Here is a 24,051-nt window from a genome sequence, read left to right on the forward strand (position 1 = left end):
AGCCTGACCTAAAAATAAACTCTAAGTTTCGTCTTGTTTAACATTCTCCGCTTGCGTAGACCGGTCTTGACATAATACACATGCATGTATTACCTTTATCATACACAGCATACAATAGGTTATTCAAGCACACAGAGGCTAAGATAATCTTTAATCCATTGACATTAATCTCCATTCTGCAGGCTTCAATACCAGCCACGAACAGTGCCATCTTAAATATCGAAGTGGGCAACGTATGTACTCACAAACATCCGAACACGCTTCTATACCAAAGTGTTAGTGCGTTTTCACATTATCAGATCCGATATCGCAAGTCGGAAGGATTTCAAAGACAAAAATCAAAGATGACGGATTTTTTTATATATATACTACGTCGTTGGCAAACAAGCATACGGTCCGCCTGATGGAAAGCGGTCACCGTAACCTATGGACGCCTGCAACTCAAAGAGTGTCACATGCGTGTTGCCAACTTTTTTTTGCTGTGTTAACTACACAGCAAAAAGATATATGGGATATATTGTTGATGTATGGGATATTGGTCCTACATCCGATATCGGATCGGATAATGTGAAAACGATATTTGTGAGCGCTTCGCCCGTTTCAATATATTAGATGGCGACGACTGTACAGTCAGCAAAAAAAGTGGTTTACCACTTTTCGAACTTATGTGTTCCAAATAGAATCGAAAAGTGGTAAACTTTCTTGGCAGACCGTACCTACGTACGTAGGTGTTAGTAGTAACAGTTACGTACTTCTACGTCATTTCAATAAGGGTTTTGAATGGGTTGTCAACTTCATAGAAGATACTATTGATAATGTGAACTAAGCAAATACAAAATTAAATTTGAACCAGTTAAGTAGACTTGTGATCTAGAGACTAGCACTGACAAATATTATTCTTGCGTCTTCCACTCCCCATGAGAGCCAAGGGTAAGCTATGGCGACTTATGTCAGGTCAGGATTTCGTTTTTGCGAAAGTGACTCTCATAAGAACTTTCAACCCAGAGGTCTAGTTAACGAGTCACGATTATCTGACATGATTATCTTTACGTCACCTTCTTAAGGTGAGTATACTACTACTAGGGATATGAAACTTGACCTCATTTTTGATAATTTTTACACACGAGTACTTCGGAACATTAAAACTTGCGTTGCTGAGGCCTAAGATCACGTTATACCTACTGGAAACAGTCCTTAAGTCGAGATCGAGAGAAATTTACCGTGAGTTTGGAACAATGCTGGTTCCCAAGACTGCAATGCCTCTCGCTATCAGAGCGGCTCAGGCTTATCGTATTACCTATTGTTGTGCATCTTCTGAGGAAAATACCTTGAATATAGGCTAGGCTGTACCTATACATAACATCGTAGCCATAACTGACCTAACCCTTATCTTAGCGTGACCAAAGAGGATCGAGTATTATAGAGAGTTACTGTCAAAAAAAATGTGTAATCACAGTGAATAGAATGTCATCTCTTGACACAAGCTAAAAACTTCTGAAACTCAGTTTTGACATTTTGGCCCATATTCTTAGCTTGATAAAATGTCAAATATTAATATCAGCGCCATCTAGCCGAGCGTTCCCCAAAAGTGTATCGCCATCTAGACCACCGTACCTTTTTCGGTATGGGTTTGAGGTACATTTTTTTTCGACTTTACCTGTCTACACGGAGTTATCTTTGGCATGACTCAGGGTGTGTATTATGTAAGTAATGTGTATTGCCACTTAATATTCAACAACGTAGCAGACTATTAAAAAAACTGTGATTTTCAAAACAAATGCTTTATTTAGAAAACGAGTTCAAAGGCTTATTCTAATTACTAAATGGTAATAACGTGATTTAAAACGACGACAAATCGCGACCTACAAATATTTTGACTGTACGAATTTTTCTGACTAATCCAACATGAACGTGGCCGGTTTTTTTAGTGCATTACTACAGAGGCCGGGACAAATGCTCGCTTCGCTCGGCCGTCTATATGTCTTCGGCCGGCAACCCCATTTCCCGCCGAGGTATGTATAGTGCTTTTCTCAAACATGGTATGAAATAAATAAAGTCTACTGAAAATAGTAACTTTGGATGGCTGTATCTCCTAAACGGTGCGTCGTAGCGCAAAAATAATCGAATTTTCGTTCCCCTTTAATGCCCCGTATACGCCTATAAAAAAAAAACAAAAAATTAAAAAAAAATAAAAAAAAACGAAAATTTTTTTTTTGTATGAAAACGCACCCAAAATCAAATATTGTCTAGGGCCCGTAATAGTTTTTTTTTTAATTGGCTAAATACCTGGATGTTATGTCACAATTATCTGTGTTTGGAAATTAAAAAAGAAGACTTTGCCGGCCTTGGCCTGCAAGGTTTGTATGAAATTCCATTATCTATCAATCGTCCTAGCCGCACCTGCAACGTCATACTTCGCTGCCAATTATAAGGCACATAACATCAATATTTCATACCATGTTTGAGAAAAATATATTTCGCCGCAATATATCGCCACGGTCCCGGGTTCGAATCCCGGTAAGGGCATTCATTTGTGTGATGAGCACAGTAATATGTTCAGTCAATGTTCTTCTATGTATATAAGTATTTATATATTATATATATGGTCCCCACAAAAAGCCTTCTTGAGTTACCGTGGGCCTCAGTCAATCTGTGTAAGAATGTCCTTATAATATTTATTTATTTATTATTTATTTATATTTTTACCACGAAAAAACTTTTCGTAGCGACTGGTCCCACCAAAAACGAGTAAGCGATGAGCTATCGATACGAAAAAACGATAGCGATGCGATATATCGCGATGATAGCGCGAACGAAAGCCTGGCGTCCACTAAGGCGGATTCGAGCCGCGTCGAATCGAGTTCTCATACAAAGATACGATTCGACGCGTCGCTAATGGACTCAGTCTCACAAGAAAGCCTATTAACGAGACTCGACTCCGCGAGCCTAGTGGACGCCAGGCTTTAAGCCTCCGCGAAACATAGAGCGTTTTGACAGCGTATAGCGTCAGCGGAGCGCAATGATAGCGGTGCGCCGGCGGAACGCTGGCGTTCCGCTCGCAATCCGCGCGCATTCCGCTCGCAATCCGCGCTTGTTAGTTCCCGCCGGCGTCCGCTGGGCGCAACGCCAGCGTTCGTCCGGCGCACCGCTATCATTGCGCTCCGCGAACGCTCCGCCTACGCTCTCAAAATGCGCATGAGCTAAAAACTATAAAAATAGTTCGTCGCCGAGCGATGAACTATAAATTGCTCGCTGTCTCTTTTATTTACACGGGAGCGACTATCTTTTGTTCCTTTCTATCGCCGATAGCTCATCGCTTACCCGCTTTTGGTGGGACCAGTGCCTGAAATGAACCCACATTTTAAAGGCAGTTAAAGCTCTCGTAGTATTTGCTTAAAAGTTTAAAGGAAATTAAAACGGTAAATCTGCCCGGAACAGTACGTGACAAAAATCCGTTTAAAGGAAACAATTAAACGAAGCGCTAGTAGATATCTATCTCTGCGCGCTTGCGTAACAGTACGTGACAAAAAGTTATCCGCTTCATAAATACACTGAATGGGAAGTGGCGGTTACATTCACAATTGCTTTCGCTACGGTACTTTAAAATGAATTTTACGGTTTAATAAAAATATGGGCGAATTCTTTATAACACTAACTAGTACTACGGTGGATGTACAAATATTGTATTGAATTTTACGGTTTGAAATATTTATTCGCTGTAAAGTAAAAAGTAAAATTGGATTGGCTTAGATTGGGTTTGAAATATAAACAGAAAATATTTATAAAAATATCATGGCATGAAAAGTAAATGTGAGTGTGTTTAATAAAACGTCCCACTTTGCCGGTTACCATTAAGGCGAGATTTACTTGTATCTTGTATATGAATAAACTGACAGAGCGGCTTTATAGCAATCGACAAAGTGGGACGTTTCGCGAGCACTCTCCCATGCTTGTATGTATATGAGTGAGATATGACAGGTCGACTGTTCGCGTTTTGACAGGCAGTAACTGTGAGGTAACCGAGTGCGGGTGGGGGGCACTTTCAGCGGGGAGCGGGAGTAGTCATACTGTACGATACTCTTTATTATACTGTGACTGTAGCATGCAATCCAATCTAAACCTCCGTAACCCAACCGCCTCACTTCCGTATGCCGTTCACAAAAGATTATGTACACAATTTTCCTCAAACCGTCGAGACTCGAAATGAATGACTGATTTGTTATGACAGCACGATTTATACTTCCCGCTTCGAACGTGTTTTACACCTGGCCCTTTGAAGTTTTTACGTTTCACTACAGTACACTATAACTAACTTAACTGAAGAAATCCTTTGGGATAAGTTTTGACATAAAATGGGCCATAAATAATATAGTCACTTTGCGTGTTTAGTAAAACACTATATTTATTGTAATATTATTGTTGTATTTTTGACATGTGTTGTTAATGACTTTAAAGATTTTGAATTGACATCCCACTTTGTCCGTTACCATTAAGGCGAGATTTACCTGTATCTTTATATCAATAAACTGATAAAGCGGCTTTATAGCAATCGACAAAGTGGGACACATGACACATATCGTCACTACTTTAAAAAAAAACTTGTATCTTCGTCTGTCAATGAAAAGAAAATTGTAGTAAGTATGTATGGAATGCATATAGACTTACTGCGTTTTAACTTTGAGGAGCAGCGTGAGATACGAGATTTTTTAAAAGTAGTGACGATATGTACCGAAATACTACAACGATACGATAATAACATTACGATACAATAATAAAATTTGAAACTAGTGGGGATAAATTAAAACACGACCGAATGGAATGTTATAGAACGTTACGAATTTCCTCTTTGCACGTGTATCATACGAGTAATACTTTTCAAACGAGTGCAGAAAGAAACAGTATATGTACTGAAATAATACATTACGATACAAGTGCTTAAAAAAGGAAGTTAGAAACGAGTGGCGATAAATTAAAAACACGACCGAAGTCATTTTAATTTTTTAATTTACACGAGTTAATCGACACGTACGAGTTTTTCAGTGATAGCCAATCGAAGTTTCTTTAATGAACCACTTCTCGCACTATGTAAAAAACACCATCGTACGACGTTTTTACAACAGATAGTTAAACGAGTGGCGAAAAATTCGAACACGACAAGGGAGTATAATGAACCACTTCGTCGTTTTTCAGTAGAGATGCGTAAAAAATGAACCACTTCTCGCACTAGTGCGTAAAAAAACACCATCTGTACTGAAAAAGATTATTTACGTAGGTACCTACCCAGTTTCCTCAAACCGCCGAGACGCGAAATGAATGACTGATTCGTTGTTATGACAGCACCCCTTTCTCGAGACCCATTTACATAGCGCGAAAACTCGTACACGACTTCCTACAATGCGGTATTTGATTGGTGCTGGTATGTATCTTCCCGGAAAAATCCGCAATGTAACTAAAATCGTATTTGATTCGCGCGCCGTGAATAGGCTGTTTGGGGAGAGAAGTGTTAAATTCAATCGTTATATAGTGACGTATTACAGACGGGGTGAACGATGCTTCTATTTGGCCACGTATTTTCTGGGCAATCGATTTTCTGTGTACGTAGTCGAATGGCACAAACGCTCACGAAACGAAATGATCGTAGATATCTATCTCTATCGCTCGTGCGTATTGGATTTTTTTTTTGGGTATCAATTGCAGAGTGAATGTTTTGATAGGCATGCTACTTATTGCGATATAATAGGTCTTCGTGTAAATCGAGAATGTTACCTAAGCGTTTCGTCGACAATAGCGTAACGCAAAAATAATCAAACTTTCTCTCTAAGCCGACAGTACTTGAAACTTAACATCATCATCCTCCATGCGTTATCCCGGCATTTGCCACGGCTCATGGGAGCCTGGGGTCCGCTTTGACAACTAATCCAAAGATTTGGCGTAGGCACTAGTTTTACGAAAGCGACTGCCACCTGACCTTCCAACCCGAAGGGTAACTAGGCTTTATTGGAATTAGTCCGGTTTCCTCACGATGTTTTCCTTCACCGAAAAGCGACAAGTAAATATCAAATGACATTTCGCACATAAGTTCAGATAAACTCAGAAGTTCGAGCAGGGTTCGAACCCGCGACCTCCGGATCGAAAGTCGCACGCTCTTACCGCTAGGCCACCAGCGATTCTTGAAATAACAATAGGACTTAAATAATGTTTGCTACTGCGAGTAAGTAATTAGGAGTACTTACTCGTACTTCAAATTATCAGGCGTCCGACGCTGAATACTGCATGCAACAAACGTGAAAGGTATCTTTTCTTTTTACCAATCCATACTTATGTTATGATAGGAATGTGTGTGTGTGTGTCTGTTTGTTTGTCCGGCTTTCACGGCAAAACGGAGTGACGAATTGAAGTGGAGATAGTTGAAGGGTTGTTTAGTGATTTGGTTGATAGTGTAGAAATTGTCAACAATGTAAACAAACCATTGTATAAAATATCAATATTCTAGCACAATTTTATTATTTTAAAGGTCGAGGATCATAATGTGATATGAATTGATTAAATAACACACGGATTTAGCCAGTATCTGATGAGTTAGAATGGAAATTAAAGACATTTTGACTGCAAGGTTTGTTTACATTGTTCACAAGTTCTATTGACGGCGACTTTAGGCTACTTCTGGTCTCTTTCTAACCCCCACTTTCCAAAAATGGGGGGTGGAAGTATGTATGGAACATTCTAGAATTTTCGAATTTGACTCGAGCGAAGCCGCGGGCTTGCTAGTCCTATTATAAACGCCTTATGACTAATGACCGTCTCAAGTGCTATCAGGCCTCCTTTTTAGGGTTCCGTAGTCAACTAGGAACCCTTATAGTTTCGCCATGTCTGTCTGTCCGTCCGTCCGTCCGCGGATAATCTCAGTAACCGTTATCACTAGAAAGCTGAAATTTGGTACCAATATGTATATCAATCACGCCAACAAAGTGCAAAAATAAAAAATGGAAAAAAATGTTTTATTAGGGTACCCCCCCTACATGTAAAGTGGGGGCAGATTTTTTTTTCATTCCAATCCCAACGTGTGATATATCGTTGGATAGGTATTTAAAAATGAGTAAGGGTTTACTAAGATCGTTTTTTGATAATATTAATATTTTCGGAAATAATCGCTCCTAAAGGAAAAATAAGTGCGTCTCCCCCCCTCTAACTTTTGAACCATGTGTTTAAAAAATATGAAAAAAATCACAAAAGTAAAACTTTATAAAGACTTTCTAGTAAAATTGTTTTGAACTTCATAGGTTTAGTAGTTTTTGAGAAAAATACGGAAAACTACGGAACCCTACATTTTTTATGAAATAGGCAGCAAACCAGCAGACGAGCCGCCTGATGGAAAGCAGTCATCGCCGCCCATGGACATAAGCAACATAAGGGACCTATGCGTTGCCGACCTTTAAGAACCCTAAATACCTGCTTCTTGAAGAACCCCATGTCATAGCGCAAGGGGAACACCTCAGAAGGTAGCTCATTCCACAACTTGCATGTTCTGGGCAAAAATGAGCGAATTATTTATAATAAAGTAGGTATACCGGAATAAAAACCGAACGCCCCCCTTATAAAACGGTATCTGAGTACCTTGGTTCTGATTTATCGTTGAACAAAACCTAGTAAGTGAATTGAATTAAAAGAAACCGTAGCCTTCAAGAGGCCGACATAAAGAGCCACAATAATCAGGGCTGCCATAAAAGTGGCGCCGTAAACCGAGCGTAAATAAAACTGGGGTAATTGGTTCAACCCTATTCCACAACCCTTGAGTTAATCTTGTACTTAGTGATTAAGCGTAAAAAGAGTAATTTGTCTGAAGGTGTTGTTTAAAAAAGTGTAGAAAAAAAGAACTAAACAGACCGGTTTAGTCGGGAATTGATTCATCCCCCTTGCATTATCTTGGCATTTGTCATGGCTCGTAGAGGCTTGGGGTCCGCTTTGACATCTAATCCCAAGATTTAGCGTAGTTACTAGTTTTAACGAATGCGACTGTGACCTGACCTTCCAACCCGAAGGGTAACTAGGCCTTATTGGAATTAGTCTAGTTTCCTCACGATGTTTTCCTTCACCGAAAAGCGGCTGGCCAATATCAAATGACATTTCGCACAAAAGTTTAGAATAACTCATTGGTACGAGCCGGGGTTCGAACCCGCGACCTCCGGATTGTAAGTCGTACGCTCTTACCGCTAGGCCACCAGCGTTAATAGTTTCTATACATACATTACTATGATATATTTAAGGTACAATGGGCCATCTCCAGTAGAGGATAAGTTCAAATAGGTATTTAATCGAATAACCTAACCTAACCTAACCAAAAAATTAAAATTTTGAAAAAAGCCCCGATCGCGACACAGTGGACCGATTTTCATGAAACATGGCTAAGAACACTCCCGACTAACTCAGCTTTCAGACAAAAAAAAAACTAAATCAAAATCGGTTCATCTGTTCGAGAGCTACGATGCCACAGACAGACACACACACAGACAGACAGACAGACAGACAAACAGACAAACAGACAGACAGACAGACAGACAGACAGACATACACACGGACAGACACGTCAAACTTATAACACCCCGTCGTTTTTGCGTCGGGGTTAAAAAAAAGGGTAGGTAAAGTACATGACAACTGCTCATGTTCAAGTGCCAATTTTTTATTAAAAGGGTTAAAAGTAAACAAAATCTTGACTGTACTCATTAAGTAGATTATATAACACAAGCTTTTGCCCGCGGCTTCGCTCGCGTTAGAAAAAGAGACTAAAAGCAGCCTATGTCACTCTCCATCCCATCCACGGAGACATCAACACCAGACACAAACACTGAGACTTTAAAAACAAACTATCAAATATACAGGGTGTAAACCTAATACGGGCGAACCAATTAACGGTGGTAAGTATAGGACATAAAAAATGGAATTAGATAACTTTTACTTAAAATTGAAATATTTTTTTTATCCATACAAAATAATTCGGCCCGCAACGTAATGCAAACACACTCGCGTTAACCGCTCGTTGACAGTTGTCATTGATTGTCATCGCAACCACGTTTACAGTACATTGCTACTGGGAAATTTTTCAAAAAATCATTATGGGGTGAAAATTAAAAGTAACTCAAAAACACCTCTTAATTTAATGATAACAATATTGATCTAAATGCCTGGTTTCATTTATCGCCCTTATTAGGTTTACGCGCTGTATAACTTTCTGCCAATGTATGGTTAACTTTTCAATCCCAGTTTTGAAAAAGTTGTTATCTTTTTCGCTAAAAAACTCTGTTGGAGCGCGCCGTAGATTATCTTCTGTATCGTAATATGGCGTATTAAAATCACGACAATTCGTCGCTCCGTTTTGCTGTGAAGGACGGACAAACAAACAGACACACACACTTTCCCATTTATAATATTGGTATAATGAGACTTCAAAAACAAACTGTCAAATATATTTTCATCACACCAACTGGTAAAGGCTTTCTTTGCTATTCGAAAACAGATAGCAAAATTGCATTTTATCCACAAGGGGGCAAAGTATTTTCATACAAATTTTAACTCGATGTCTTAATCTGGCTGCTAGATTTTACCTATAAATGATGATTTTGAATCATAAATATTGAATAAATCGATGGATTTAATTTATTTAGATGTTTTATAGTCAGTATTTTGTTCGTGTTGGTGATGTGGTAAAAAATGTTGTGTTTCACTCGGTGGCAAAGTTTGTTCAACCTTCGTGCCCTCGCAACGCTCAAGATTCCACTTTTTGAACCACTCGCTACGCTCGCGGTTCAATATTGGAATCTTTCGCTTGCTCGGGTCGGGTATCAATATTGGCACGTGCGGTTAAACAACTACTTTGCCCCCTTGTAAAACAAATAACTATTAATATGTTCACCCTTGAAACAATGCCCCCAGTTTCTCAAACTTGCGTCAAACTTTTAATAAACTTAGCAAAAAGTTCGTCTGCAAAATACCTTAAGATCTTTACCAAGTGTAGTTAAAAACTTCTTAAAGTTTAGAATATATTTTCATTAGTTAAAGGCTTTTAGTTTAAGCGAAAAATAACGAGAATGCAGCGTAGTTTTTCCAACTGTGCTCTGGACTGTTACTCTGAAGTTACGACCTACTAGTAGATATTAGGGTTCCCACTTTTGCATAAAAAAAATCTGTATCATACTTATACTTATTTATTTATAATATTGTTACATACGTCACAATTTTTATTTAGGTAGATATACAGGGTGTATTTTGATAGCGGGTCAGTAAGGGCAGCTATGAGATCCCGTAGTCCTACGTGAAAATGGTCTAAGGGGATCCATCGATTTCAAATTGATGAAAAATGGCATTTACAGATTTTGGAAAAAAACATACAGCCCTTACAGGCATCTTGCCGGGATGCGAATCCGGGACCACGGCGTAGCAGGTAGGGTCACAGGCCATGACCGGTATATTATCAACACTACACAGGGCAATTCCACGTAACTGTAATGTAAGTGACCATGACCAAATTGAAGTCTTAATTTATCTCTAGATAAGCCTACGTTTAATCCTTAGATATATTGATATTTAAATTAGCACCATGAATAAAAAAACATGCAAATAATTGGTCACTTACATTACTATGTTACATGGCATTACCCCACAAATTCACGACCGAATGTCGTTTGTACTTATTTATTCCGCGCAGGAAAGTTATTTCCTGGCGGAAAAAACTTCCTGTTCTCAAAAAATCTCCCAGAACATTAATCAAGCGGGTTGGGTGAAACAAAAACTGAAGTCGAATTTTGGACAGTTCTTTTTTTTGGTTGGAGTCCGAACCAGAATGTTTACGGGTTTAACTATTGGGCTTAATACGGGTATCTTCTTGTACATATACAATGCATTCTTAGTGCTTAGATAAGTAGTGTATTGTATTCGGTCACCGCGATAGTTACTCATGAAATAAAACTATGGAAACGGATTATATCGCGTATAATGAATTTACAATTTATCCCGACGTTTCGAACACTTTACAGCATTCGTGGTCAACGGGTGACAAAAAAAAATTACTATTACTATGTTAACAAAAAACAATAATTTTTTTACACATTGCAATTTTTCCTCAGTCACCCGTTGACTACGAATGCTGTAAAGTGTTCGAAACGTCGGGATGAATTGCAAATTAATTATACGCGATATAATCCGTTTCAATAGTTTTATTTCCTAAGTGGTGTATTTATTATCAAAAACTTGGATTGCTCCAAACATAGTCATTTCTGCAGGACATTTCAGGAATATTGTGCACAAAATAATGTACAGTAAACTGTACTATGTTCACGACGTACTAATAAGTATTTACATGATAAACATTAAACATGTTTTACTATGAATTGATATTAATTTAAAAATTATAGAGGTACCTATACAAGTATACACACACCACACAAACCCTCCATCCTTGGCCCTGAGCCAAATCCTACCCATTTTCAGAGTTCCGTACAACAAAACTTTTACGGACACTTTTCAATCACCCAGGTCTTTCAAATTGGTTAAATGCGTTCTTCATTTTTAATTGACAACCCTAGACACTTTGGCACAAAGCCAAAATCAGTCAGTTCGTGGTGTCTGAACTACAGTTCGTGTATACTTTATGTACTGCACGAATAGTTTTAATACAATGTGAAATAACTCCGCAAGATATACGAATTCAGCTTTAGTGATACTGAAAAAGAATTTCGGGCACCAAATGTTACAAGATTTGTATCTATGTTATATTCAAAGATATTTTTATGAAATAAAAAGAAAAAAAAATTAAGAAAAAAAAACCACCGCCTTTGGGGTTCTGGTGAAAGGTACTTGCGAATGTTGGATTAAGTATGTAGAAATATGTAGGTATTTTTTTAAACTGCTTTTAATGTAAATTTTTAATTATTTGATGGAAACACAAATGAATATACGTTAGAAGATTTGTTATGTTTGTTAAGCATATTGAGTTTCCAAGTACCAGCAATATGTACAGCATGCTTACAATAGCTCTTACAAGGAAAATTGTAAAAATACAGCATCATTTTGAAAGTGTTGCAACACTATAATAACCTCAAGTGGGCAAATCAAAGCCTAAGAACACTGCATAGCCCCATTTTCTCGATTCCTAGCGTACTAGAAAACATTGCTTATTTCACAACTAGGTACCATTTCTGCAATATTATGAGTTGTTTATTTCATTTGTTCAATATTGCATTGCATTTTGTACGTCGGTGGCAAACAAGCACACGGTCCGCCTGATGGAAAGCGGTCACCGGAACCAATGGACGCCTGCAACCCAAGGAGTGTCACATGCGCGTTGCCAACCCATTAGAAACTTGTACACTCTCTTTTGCTGTGTTAAGTGCACAGCAAAAAGGAGTGTACAAGTTCCAAGGAGGGTTAAGGGTTGCTGACGACTCAAAGGACAATAGACGGAACAAATTAGTTCCGTAAGTCCTTCCGTCACCAGCACACCGCACCCTATGCACATATAGGTATTTTCATCACACTAGCACCACACCTCGCTAGTGAAATGACGCATGACGACCACCGGTCTGGCGCAGTCGGTAGTGACCCTGCCTGCTACGCTGCGGTCCCGGGTTCGATTCCCGGTAAGGGCATTTATTTGTGTGATGAGCACAGATACTTGTTCCTGAGTCATGGATGTTTTTAATAAACCTTTGAATTAGATTTATTTATTTCATAATATTTATATAAATATATATATATACGTTGTCTGAGTACCCACAACACAAGCCTTCTTGAGCTTACCGTGGGACTCAGTCAATCTGTGTAAGAATGTCACGTCCTATAATATAAAAAAAAACACAAAAGAGGCGCGTCGTGTTTTCCTTCACCGAAAAGCGACTGGCAAATATCAAACGACATTTCGCACATAAGTTCCGAAAAACTAATTGGTACGCGCTGGGGTTCGAACCTGCGATCTCCAGATCAAGTCACACGCTCTTACCGCTACGTTAGTCGCGCGCTTATTTGTATAAGGAGTAAGTCTAAACTCCAAAATTACATTTCTTAATAAACATTTACTTAGTCTTAATCTAAGCTCACAAAGCTTTCCAAACATCCAATACCTCGCAATACATATTTATAAAGGCCAGCACGCACGCAACCATGTGTGCGACATCAGAATTGGAAATTTGTCGCGGTGTCGTATATACAGCCGCCTAAATTTAATACAATTAGGTTAGGAGCGCCGAATTTGTGTCGTAAGTCAGAAAATATTACCGGTATGTTGCAAGGAAATTTGAGTGAAACAATTATATTACAGCGATGTTGTTAAGGAGAAACGGGTAAGAATATGAATGAAAAGTAACTTGTAGGCTTTTACAAGTAAAAATTTTGAAAAAACCCCCGACCGCGACATAGTAAACCAATTTTCATGAAACATGGCTAAGAACACTCCCGACTAACTCCGCTTTCAGACAAAAAAACGAAATCTAAATCGGTTCATCCGTTCAGGAGCTACGATGCCACAGACAGACACACACACACACACAGACAGACAGACAGACAGTCGGGGGTTTTGCGTCGGGGGTTAAAATTAAAATTTATTAGGGTCAAATAAGAATACATATACAAAAATTACACTTCCAAAATTAAAATAAAACAGTACTTAAAATAAAACACTACTCCCATGTGAAAATTCATCCGCAACGCAGGCTTCGTCAGGTGGCCACAAATCCAAATCAACAACATGCTTCGTAAAACTGAAAAGTATATAGATGACGCTAGGGGCCCGTGTCATGTTTCAGTCCCTGTTTACAACGCAAGCCATCGTTCTTATTTTGAATTATGACAATCATGCAAAAGAGTACCATACTGTCAAATTTTCTATCTCTTTCATTTTGAGCGTGACGTCAATGATTAGTAATATTACTTTCAATATATTTAAAATTTAGATTTTAATGAGGCCATTTCGAACGGTGTTTATGATAGATATCATGTTGACAATCAATCTCCTGACCGTCTCGCTCACACCAATCCTATCCTATATTTGAACAAGTGCGACCGAAACAGTTGAGTATTATTGAAGATTTTTGAATGTCTAAAATCTTATTGGTAGAACGTTGTCGAAAACCCGCTTTTTCCATAAAGTGTTGGCGCGACGTCAAGTGGGTGATAGGCGTACGAGCAAGTACGCGTTGGATGGTCGACTACTATGCGCGGCGGTTTTTACGCGTACTTTGACCGTTTTCACATTATCCGATCCGATATCGGATGTCGGAAGGATTTCAATAGAAACAATCCAAGATGGCGCCTGTAATGTATGGATTATCGGTCCGATATCCGATATCGGATCGGATAATGTGAAAACGCACTTACGGTGACACATAATCGAAAAAGGTCGTCGAGCCATACTTAAGTACGCATACTTGCTCGTATCGTACGTCTATCGCCCACTTCAGACTGCGTTTCGATCGGCGTTTAGCGTCAATGATTATCAGCTCGGCTTCATGGCTTTACGAACCTTAGCTCGGACCATCGAATATGAAACTTATAAACTTCTTTATACACAAGGGTATAAAGAAGTTTACAACCAGGTGCTCCATGATACCATTGCACCAATCTGTCGCCAGCACCGCTACACTTCAACGGCCAAGTCACACAACATCCATACTAATATTATAAATGGGAAAGTGTGTATGTCTGTTTGTTTGTCCATCTTTCACGGCAAAACGGAGCGACGTATTGACGTGATTTTTTAAGTGTAGATAGTTGAAGGGATGGAAAGTGACATAGACTACTTTTTGTCTCTTTTTATATCCCCCCACTTCCTTATAATGGAGGATGGAAGTTTGTGGAGAGATTTTCGAATTTAACGCGAGCGAAGCCGCGGCAAAGGCTAGTTAACTATAATAATAAAGAAATCGCAGTAAGGAACTTTATGTAGATTTCATTACTTTTTAGAGATAAACAAGCAGCTCCATCGAGACAGCTATTTTTTACAGAATGTTTTTGGTGGGATATACATAGGCATAGGTATATAACACTAACAAGGTATCTATTGTCTTAGTCCGTTTTCACATTATCCGATCCGATATCGGATGTCGGAAGGATTTAATTGGAAAAAATCCAAGATAGCGCCTGTAATGTATGGGGTATCAGTCCTAAATACATCCGATATCGGATCGGATAATGTGAAAACGCATTTACTCTCATTAATTATTACTTATGTCAGAGTTTAGGTTTATATGAGTACCAAACGAGTAGTATACGAGTAGAAAATATATTACCAAAACAATACAAACTATCATTAATTTATTATAAAAACGTAATCCAAAGTGCCACACCTAGTCGGCCAGTGCATGGCCGACGCTGCCGATGGTTAGGGTGCTCGGAGTGACATACAAGAAACGCTGAACTATCCGCGTTGTGTCCAAGACGAAGCCTGACCGACGAAGCTAGCAAGTCTCTCTACATGTTAGCTGAAGTACTGTCAAACCGTTCACTGTGATTACTCAGATTATCATAAGCAGAATGATCTTCGAATGAACTTTCTGGACAATTGAGATGCATGGGCGCAGTCGAAACCAGCTCGCCCCTTCAGCCGTGTCCCGTTGAAAATCGGAAAGATTCTTTTCTTTAGCACATTTAATGTTTACAAATTGGATTCGCCTTCTGTCACCTAAACTGGTAAATTTATGTATGCGGTCATTGGTCATACAATTATTAATTTATACAGTTATTAATTCTGTATCTCTACTCGCAACATGTAAAAATATCGTAAAACAAACCAATGATGATATCCGCAAAAACTAAGCTTTTTTCAGTCGCTTTTTTGTATATAAGTCTAGTAAAATGGTCCTTTTAAGCTAAATGAAACCGTCCATATATAAAATAATAACTTTAAGATAAATGAAACCGTCCCGAATCGAAATAAATATTATAATAACGGAAATTTGTTACTTTTCTTTATTATAAATATTATAACGAAGAAAAGTAACAGAGTAAAACAAAAAAAAAATACAAAAAGTTACGCCAATCTTGAGATACGAAGTAGGGACCTCACGTTTAATAGTCAGACAGTGTAACCGCTACACTAACCATCCTCTTACCATTGCTGACGAAAAAACCTAACGCTTTCATGTGAGCCGAGCCGAAGATGGCGCGCGCGCCTTTGATCCGTGTCGAAAAAACCGACAAGTGATGGATCGCGCGAACTTTGCCGAGCCGAGCCGAGCCGCGCCGAGCGTAGCTGTTTAAACGGCGCGTGGCGCGCCGGATCACGAGCCGAGCCAGGCTCGGCTCGCGTTATCGCACGCCGTTTAAACGCACCGGAGCGCAATGATAGCGGTGCCCCGGATGAACGCTGGCGTTCCGCTCGCAATCCGCGCGCATTCCGCTCGCAATCCGCGCTCGTTAGTTCCCGCCGGCGTCCGCTGGGCGCAACGCCAGCGTTCGTCCGGCGCACCGCTATCATTGCGCTCCGCTAACGCTCCGCTGACGCTCCGCCTGCGCTCTCAAAACGCGCATGTGTGGCCGAGCTTTTAGGTAGGTATATATTATACTTATTTAAAAACACAAAATGTAGGTACCCTCAAAAGGGTCCTAAAACCCATTTAATGGTAAATTAAAATGAAACACGACCAAATAAGAAGGTTAAGGACAGGTGACAAATCCACTTGGTTTGTGGATCTATCACTCCCAGAATGAAATTCTTATACGCATCACTACACGGACGTGATATTGAGAATAATTTAGTAAGCTTTACCTACATTAAAAACATAAATCTAGCCATATGTCTTAAAATTTAGGTCACAAGACTTCCACAGAGAAATATAACACAGAAGTTAAACTATCTTATTGCACGGTCAAGTTCATAAACTTCTTTTGAAGTTTAGAAGACAAAGTCAATAAAAAATTAAGGACATTTAATCAAATAGTTCAAATACATGTAGTTTCTTTCAGAAACTAAAGTCTTAACTCTTACTCTTATTGAGTTATTTAAGTATAAAATAAATTTTATGGCTGAACAAGTGTATCGCATTATTTATTGCTTCCTAATGTACATTGACACATGGCGTTTTGTTTTTCAAATTTCTTATTAGGGTACATACCAGATAGGTATTAGCTTCTGTTAAGTAGTCTAACGACTTGTCAAATAAAACCAATAAATAAATAAAAAGACGTTGTTTTTGAAATGATGATTTCTCAAGATATTTATGAAGTTGATTGTCCCGGACTTTTTGGAAGTGTCCCGGACTTTTTGGAAGTGCCTTCAGCAAGAACCTTTCGGGTCGCAAGGGGATTGAATCAGCAAAATCCTATCCATGTTACTAAAGCTCCTAATTTTCCAAACTTATGTTAAGCCTCGAACTCGCTAGGGGCCGCATTCGGCGAAAACCGCTTAGATACGTATATTTAATCTACATTCAATCTCCAGTTTTGAATGTATAATTATTTCATTCCAAATTAAAGCGAAATTTTCAAGTAAATTCAACTTTTAGGACAAATCAAAATAAATCCAAATTAAGAACGGAAAACGAGTGGTCAGGTCTTTCTTCGTAAATATATATATTTTTTTTATCTTTATTGCACAACAAAATAAAGTAACCTTCAAATCAAATTGAACAGGCATCTTCTGGGCGAGCTCACTCCATCGTGGGCCACGTCTTCGCCTTTGGCTAGTCTGTAGCCAAGAGTAAGCCCATTTATAGTAAAATAAAAAAGAGATACAAATGGCGGACTGAATGCCTCAAGGCATTCTCTACTAGTCAATCAGTGGGCTAAACCAGAAAGATTAAGTAGGTGCAGTGTCTTAATAAAAAGAAAGAAAAAGAAACTGTAACTCTAAACTATGGATAGATGAATATTAAACTGTACATATTCAAGACAAGATAAACTTACATATGTACGTAATAAAAATAAACATGCAGAATTCGTCACCCGTAGGTTCAATTAAAGTAACCGCCAAAATGTTTGTCATTGTTTTGTTCCCTTTATTTTAATGTATAATTTACAAACTCTGGAAATATTGTCTTATTTTAAATTGTGTACTTTTTTGCAACTTTTTATCCTGTTTGTGATGTGTGTGTGCTTTCCGTGTTTTCACTCGCAATGGCCCCGACGGAAGATCAGCGTTGGCCCTCCCAGGCTAACACCATGCTGAGTCGGGACCATTTCGTGACAATTATTATGTATGTACCTATATTTTTGTGTTGTGTAAATAATTTCTGTTTTCACTTGTCACGAATAAATGATTTCTATTTCTATTTAAAATAGGACTTTTCAGGAGAGCCCTTCAAAGTTTTTTTTTCTGCGAAACCGATCATAACTTTTTTATTATTTGACCTTTTCTGGCTCTAATTTCACACGTAGTCTTTTATTTTATATCTTATTTGAAGAGTCATAACAGCGTGTCACATAGGTACTTTTGCAAATGACTGTTGGTTGCACTTTGTATAAGTAGATGAAAGTTAAATCACAGTCACTATCACTTAAGTATAAATTTCTCGTTCCCGCTGTCGGTGTTTGCTTAGATCTATAAAAGTACGCAACGGATTTTAATGCGGTTTTTCAACGTAGTGATTCAAGTAGACGGGTTATGTGTAATAATATTACCCTTGTGTAGCTGGATGGGTCACTAGTAATATTTTTTTACCACATAAACGGCAAACAGGGTAATCAGTTACCATAGCCTATGGACGACTGCAACACTACTAGTAGAAGTGTTACTTGCACGTTGACGTATAAAATGTAAATTTTATGAAAAATCATTGAATTGAATTGTTGCCAACGCTTTAGAAATCTGTATCACGTCTTTTTAGTAAGTAATAAAGAAAAGATAAACTTCTGCTTTGCAACCTCATGTGTACCCATTAGGTTGCAGTCTATAAGTCACGTTACTCCGGCGCAGTGACAGTTTCATTAGCTTCTAGTCTATTACCTAGACTTAAAAGGTCGTAAGTTATATAACAATCTAGACATAGACATCTAAGAAAACGATACCTTTCGAAGAATCTTTAGAGTAAAATGCTGGGGGCCGATTTTTGAATCTCGGCCATTCGATTTCGTGAAATTCGTTCAATAATATCTCCACTACTAGCGATTTAAATTCTACTAACAGAATCGAAAACGAGTGGTCATTACCACTAGTTTTAAAATTACTAGCCGTCCTTTTTCAAAAATAGCATTACGTCGTTTTCCACAGACTTTCGAACGGCGAATTCGTGCGTTCGAAATTCAAAAATCGATCCCCTGTTTCTTATTTGTAATGGATATTAATATTTCAACTTAGAGCTATTTGAGACTTTGTAATTTGCAAGTCATATTTTAACTTTATCACAGATATTTCAAAGTTGTCTATTTGATACAGTCAGCAGCAGAAGTTGCTCACAATGATCCTAATACGCTCTTATTGTCTTAAAAATAAGATCGTGTCAAGTTCATTTTGAACACCTTGCCCGCTACGCAACTTCTGCTGCTGACTGTACCTACATCTATATCAATTTACGTGGGTCACTATGAATATAATATCGAAGGACGGACAATTCAATAAGGCACAAGACAAATGTTATTCCATTATCCACTAATTTTGAAAATAACAGTTATGTATAATTATGAGCCGGCGTAGCTTTATTTGACGTTCATATGCGCATTGTACGAGTAATATACCTACTTGAAAAATAAATATTTCATTTTTTAATTTTCCTCCAGTATGCATTCATCATACTTTTTCAAAATAAATTTCAAATATCGAATTTCACCAGATCTGGACGTGTTTGGGCTCATTCTTCTCAAAATCACGAGCTGATTCGATCCCGACGAAAATAAATGGTGTCCTAAATTTTCCATAGAAAATTCGAGTTTCCAATAGGTAAGTCACACTCGTAGTAAGTTCATACTCAAATCGTGACGGAAAGGGAAAAAAAACAGGACACATTTTTTATCGTCGGGATCGAATCATCTCGTGATTTTGAGAATAATGAGCCCAAACATGTCTAGATCTGGTGAAATTCAATATTCGAGATTTATTTTGATAAACGGCCCCCCTGCATTGAGAATCTACGGAAATTAATATATTTAGGTCAATAATCGCACTTAAAAAACATGTTAGTTTACATAGGTTCCAACAGTGTCTACCCACGCCTTTTTGTGACGTCATTCATAGCGTTATTAAACTATGGGGCGTGGGGGTATGAATAAAATATTTTAATATGCGCGGTAATAAATATCCGGTACGAAATGTTATCGTGTATGCACCCACGTCGTGTGATAAAATGACTACATAACTTAAGGTGACGGATTATGTGAAACTGGCGCCACCTGACTGCCGAGATTTTCGTATATCTTTGAAATTAGACAAATTATAACTTATAAGTGATTCAAACAGATAAGTCACTAACAAAATTCCTTTTCTGAAACATGGTATGAAATATTGATGTTATGTGCCTTATAATTGGCAGCGAAGTATGACGTTGCAGGTGCGGCTAGGACGATTGATAGATAATGGAATTTCATACAAACCTTGCAGGCCAAGGCCGGCAAAGTCTTCTTTTTTAATTTCCAAACACAGATAATTGTGACATAACATCCAGGTATTTAGCCAATTAAAAAAAAACTATAAGGGGCTTTATAGACGTGCCGACTGCAACTGGTACGGGCCCTAGACAATATTTATTTTGATTTTGGGTGCGTTTTCATACAAAAAAATTTTTTTTCGTTTTTTTTTAATTTATTTTTTTAATTTTTTGTTTTTTTTATAGGCGTATACGGGGAATTAAAGGGGAACGAAAATTCGATTATTTTTGCGCTACGACGCACCGTTTAGGAGATACAACCATCCAAAGTTACTATTTTCAGTAGACTTTATTTATTTCATACCATGTTTGAGAAAAGCACTATACATACCTCGGCGGGAAATGGGGTTGCCCGCCTCAGACCTATCCGGCCTCGCTTCGCTCGGCCGTCTATATGTCTTCGGCCGGCAACCCCATTTGTCCCGGCCTCTGTAGTAATGTACTATTAATACCTAATTAATAGACCATCATCCTCCTTGCGTTATCCCGGCATTCGGCACGGCTCGAGAGAGCCTGGGGTCCGCCTTGATATCTAATCCCAAGGTTTGGCGTAGGCACTAGTTTTACGAAAGCGACTACCATCTGACCTTCCAACCCAAAGGTAGCCTTATGGGGATTAGTCCGGTTTTCTCACGATGTTTTCCTTCACCGAAAAGTGACTGGCAAATATCACATGACATTTCGCACATAACTACTTTATTAACTCGTTAGTAAGTAAAATGAATAACTGTATTTTCTATTTGTGCATGCTGAATGTTTCTCTCAGAGCATATATTGTGTTAACTACAAGTGGAAACTGTTCTGGCCGTTGTGTTAACTACATTGGTTAAACTGTATGTGTAATTATATGATGTGTGTTTCCCTGTGCAATAAAAAAAAATAAGTTCCGAAAAACTCATTGGTACGAGCCGGGGTTCGAACCTGTAACCCTCGGATTGAAAGTCGCACGCTCTTTACCGCTAGGCCACCAAATCGAATTAAATGGTAAGGTACCTATAAAATGATCGTTTTATAAAAACTTACACAAGTCAAAGTGACCAATTTTATTTTAGACAAGTCATATCACTCAGTTGACGTCTACGATGGCCACGGGAGGAAAGGGTTATGAATTTCTTAACCCTTCACCGCCTGGGTAACGTAGATAGTTGTTAATTTAAAACGATTATCACAAGCATCAATGGCTCAAAAGATTATGATGGGGGACTGAAGTGAGCGTCCTTGCACTATAGAAATTTCAACTATTGGCTAAAGGCATAAGGTCCTTTTAAAGCTAACCTAGGTCTGGGCTCAGTTTTGGTTAACTACCTCCAATTAAGAGGATTAATTCCTAGCTCAATCCACGTACTAACCTCCAAAGACAATTTACTCCGTAAAAACAGTAAGAAAAAAATGTACCACGGAACAGTTCAGAAGTTACCTCCGAAGTTTACCAACGGAAAATTATGAAAATTTACCGACACGTTGTTTTTAAGCTAAATATTACAGGAAAAATAATAAATTGTGTCTGTACCTTGGAAAAAATAAATTAACACATATAGGTCAAATTGTCAAAATTTAGATTCTAAATGTTGTAACCTCGAGGGTTGACAGGCAACTAGAGATGGGTAATGGTGGGTAAATACTGGGTACCCAGTAAAAACCCATAAATACCCGATTGGGTGGGTAAAAACTATTACGAATTAAATTTTAAATAAAATTATATTTCCTTCACTTATCTTTTCATCACGTTATATTTTATTATTAAATGGTTATTTTTGAAGCGAATGGTGATTTTCTAAGCGACACGAATGATATTTTTATTATAAAAACCATATAGGATGACTTCTATATGATTATAAACTTAGTTTACACTGATATTATTGTAGTAATAAAAGACTATCTATTGAAAAATGTACAGAACAATCATAAAAAGTCGGATATCAAACAAAATACCGCTCATTAGACCACCTGGTATTAAAACAGCACTTATATTGTAAAAAAAAATCTCTTCATCTTATCAAACAGCTGCGTTGAACCTCATGGTATTTAAAATTGACACCTATTGTTGGTGGATCGTCTACTTCTAGCATACCTAGCAGCCAATCAGAAGGCGGGTAGCTAGGATTCTCTTAACTTGCAAAAAAAATCTCTAGGATCCCGCAAGAGAGGTCAGTTGCTATTTGTCATCTGACCTGCACACAACTACTTGCTCCCGTTTTACTTAATGTGTTACATCACGTCGTACTTCGACACTTGTTTTGTTTATGGACTTTGAAGTAGTTTTTCTGTGAATTAAGCTAACGTTATCTTTTGCCACTTGCCAGTGAAATCGATCTTGGATCAGCGGTACAAGTAAGTAAAATTTTATTGTTTTTATCAAACCATGCGCCTATTTTTTACTGTATGGTTTTTTTCGTGATTTTTAATTTCTTGATTATGTGTTTGAATTATTTCTTTATTTCATAAATGACATTTATTTTGTACTTACCTAATAAATAATTATTTAAACACTATCAACTGTTTGTTTTACTGTTCCTGTTCTATTCTACTTATCTGGCTTATAGACTAAGTCTTCTTTATTACACTATCATCTAAGTTTGGCCAGCACCTGGAGACTACATTTCAATTATGTAAGAATTCAGATAGTATTTTTACTTCATTTGGATCAAAGAATGTTATACGAAGTAAATCTAAGTAAAATAATAACGAAAACCTTAATTCAAATACGTTTTACATTCTAAAAAGTTTTTACCCACTCATTCGGGTGTAAAAGGGTAAATACGGGTGGATTGGGTAAAAACCCGGTAAATACCCGGTATTTACCCGCGGGTTTTTACCCACTACCCATCTCTACAGGCAACGCAACTGGACTACAAATTATATTTGTCAACTAAAGTCCTCTAATATTATCTTTGTCAGAAGGTACTGATTTGAAATCGACTGCGTCGCCTTCTATAGTAACGGCCAATCATGGGGCTTAAGGATAACTAACATTGGGTTGGGTCCTTAATCGGCACTTAATCCTCTATGACAATTTTATTGTCCGTAGACAAAAATCCAATGGCTACGTAGCAATCGAAACGCAACGGACACTGTCGCACTAAAATCCTCATCTGGCCTAGTACTAAGATTTTTCTTTGTTTTACGTTTTAATTTAAATAATAATTTTCAATAGGTCCCTATTTATAATGTAGCTGATCATGATTTTTTATTATTAATAATTATTAATAAATGACATCACTTGTAAAATTTATAATCTTTAGTCAATGGTGTAAGTTATGCCTTGCCCTGATTACTTTCTCCGTAGGTACAATTAATGCCATTTTCAGCGACATTTACCCTGTCAAGAAACATTAAAAAAATGTCAAAATATCAAGGCAGTATACAGGGTGTAAACCTAATACGGGCGAACCTCTTGACGGTGGTGAGTACACGACATAAAAAATGGAATTAGATAACTTTTTTTTATCCATACAAAATAATTCGGCCCGCAACGTAATGCAAACACACTCGC

The sequence above is a fragment of the Leguminivora glycinivorella genome, chromosome 18, assembly GCF_023078275.1.
Source record: "Leguminivora glycinivorella isolate SPB_JAAS2020 chromosome 18, LegGlyc_1.1, whole genome shotgun sequence".
NCBI classification, from domain to species: Eukaryota; Metazoa; Arthropoda; class Insecta; order Lepidoptera; family Tortricidae; genus Leguminivora; species Leguminivora glycinivorella.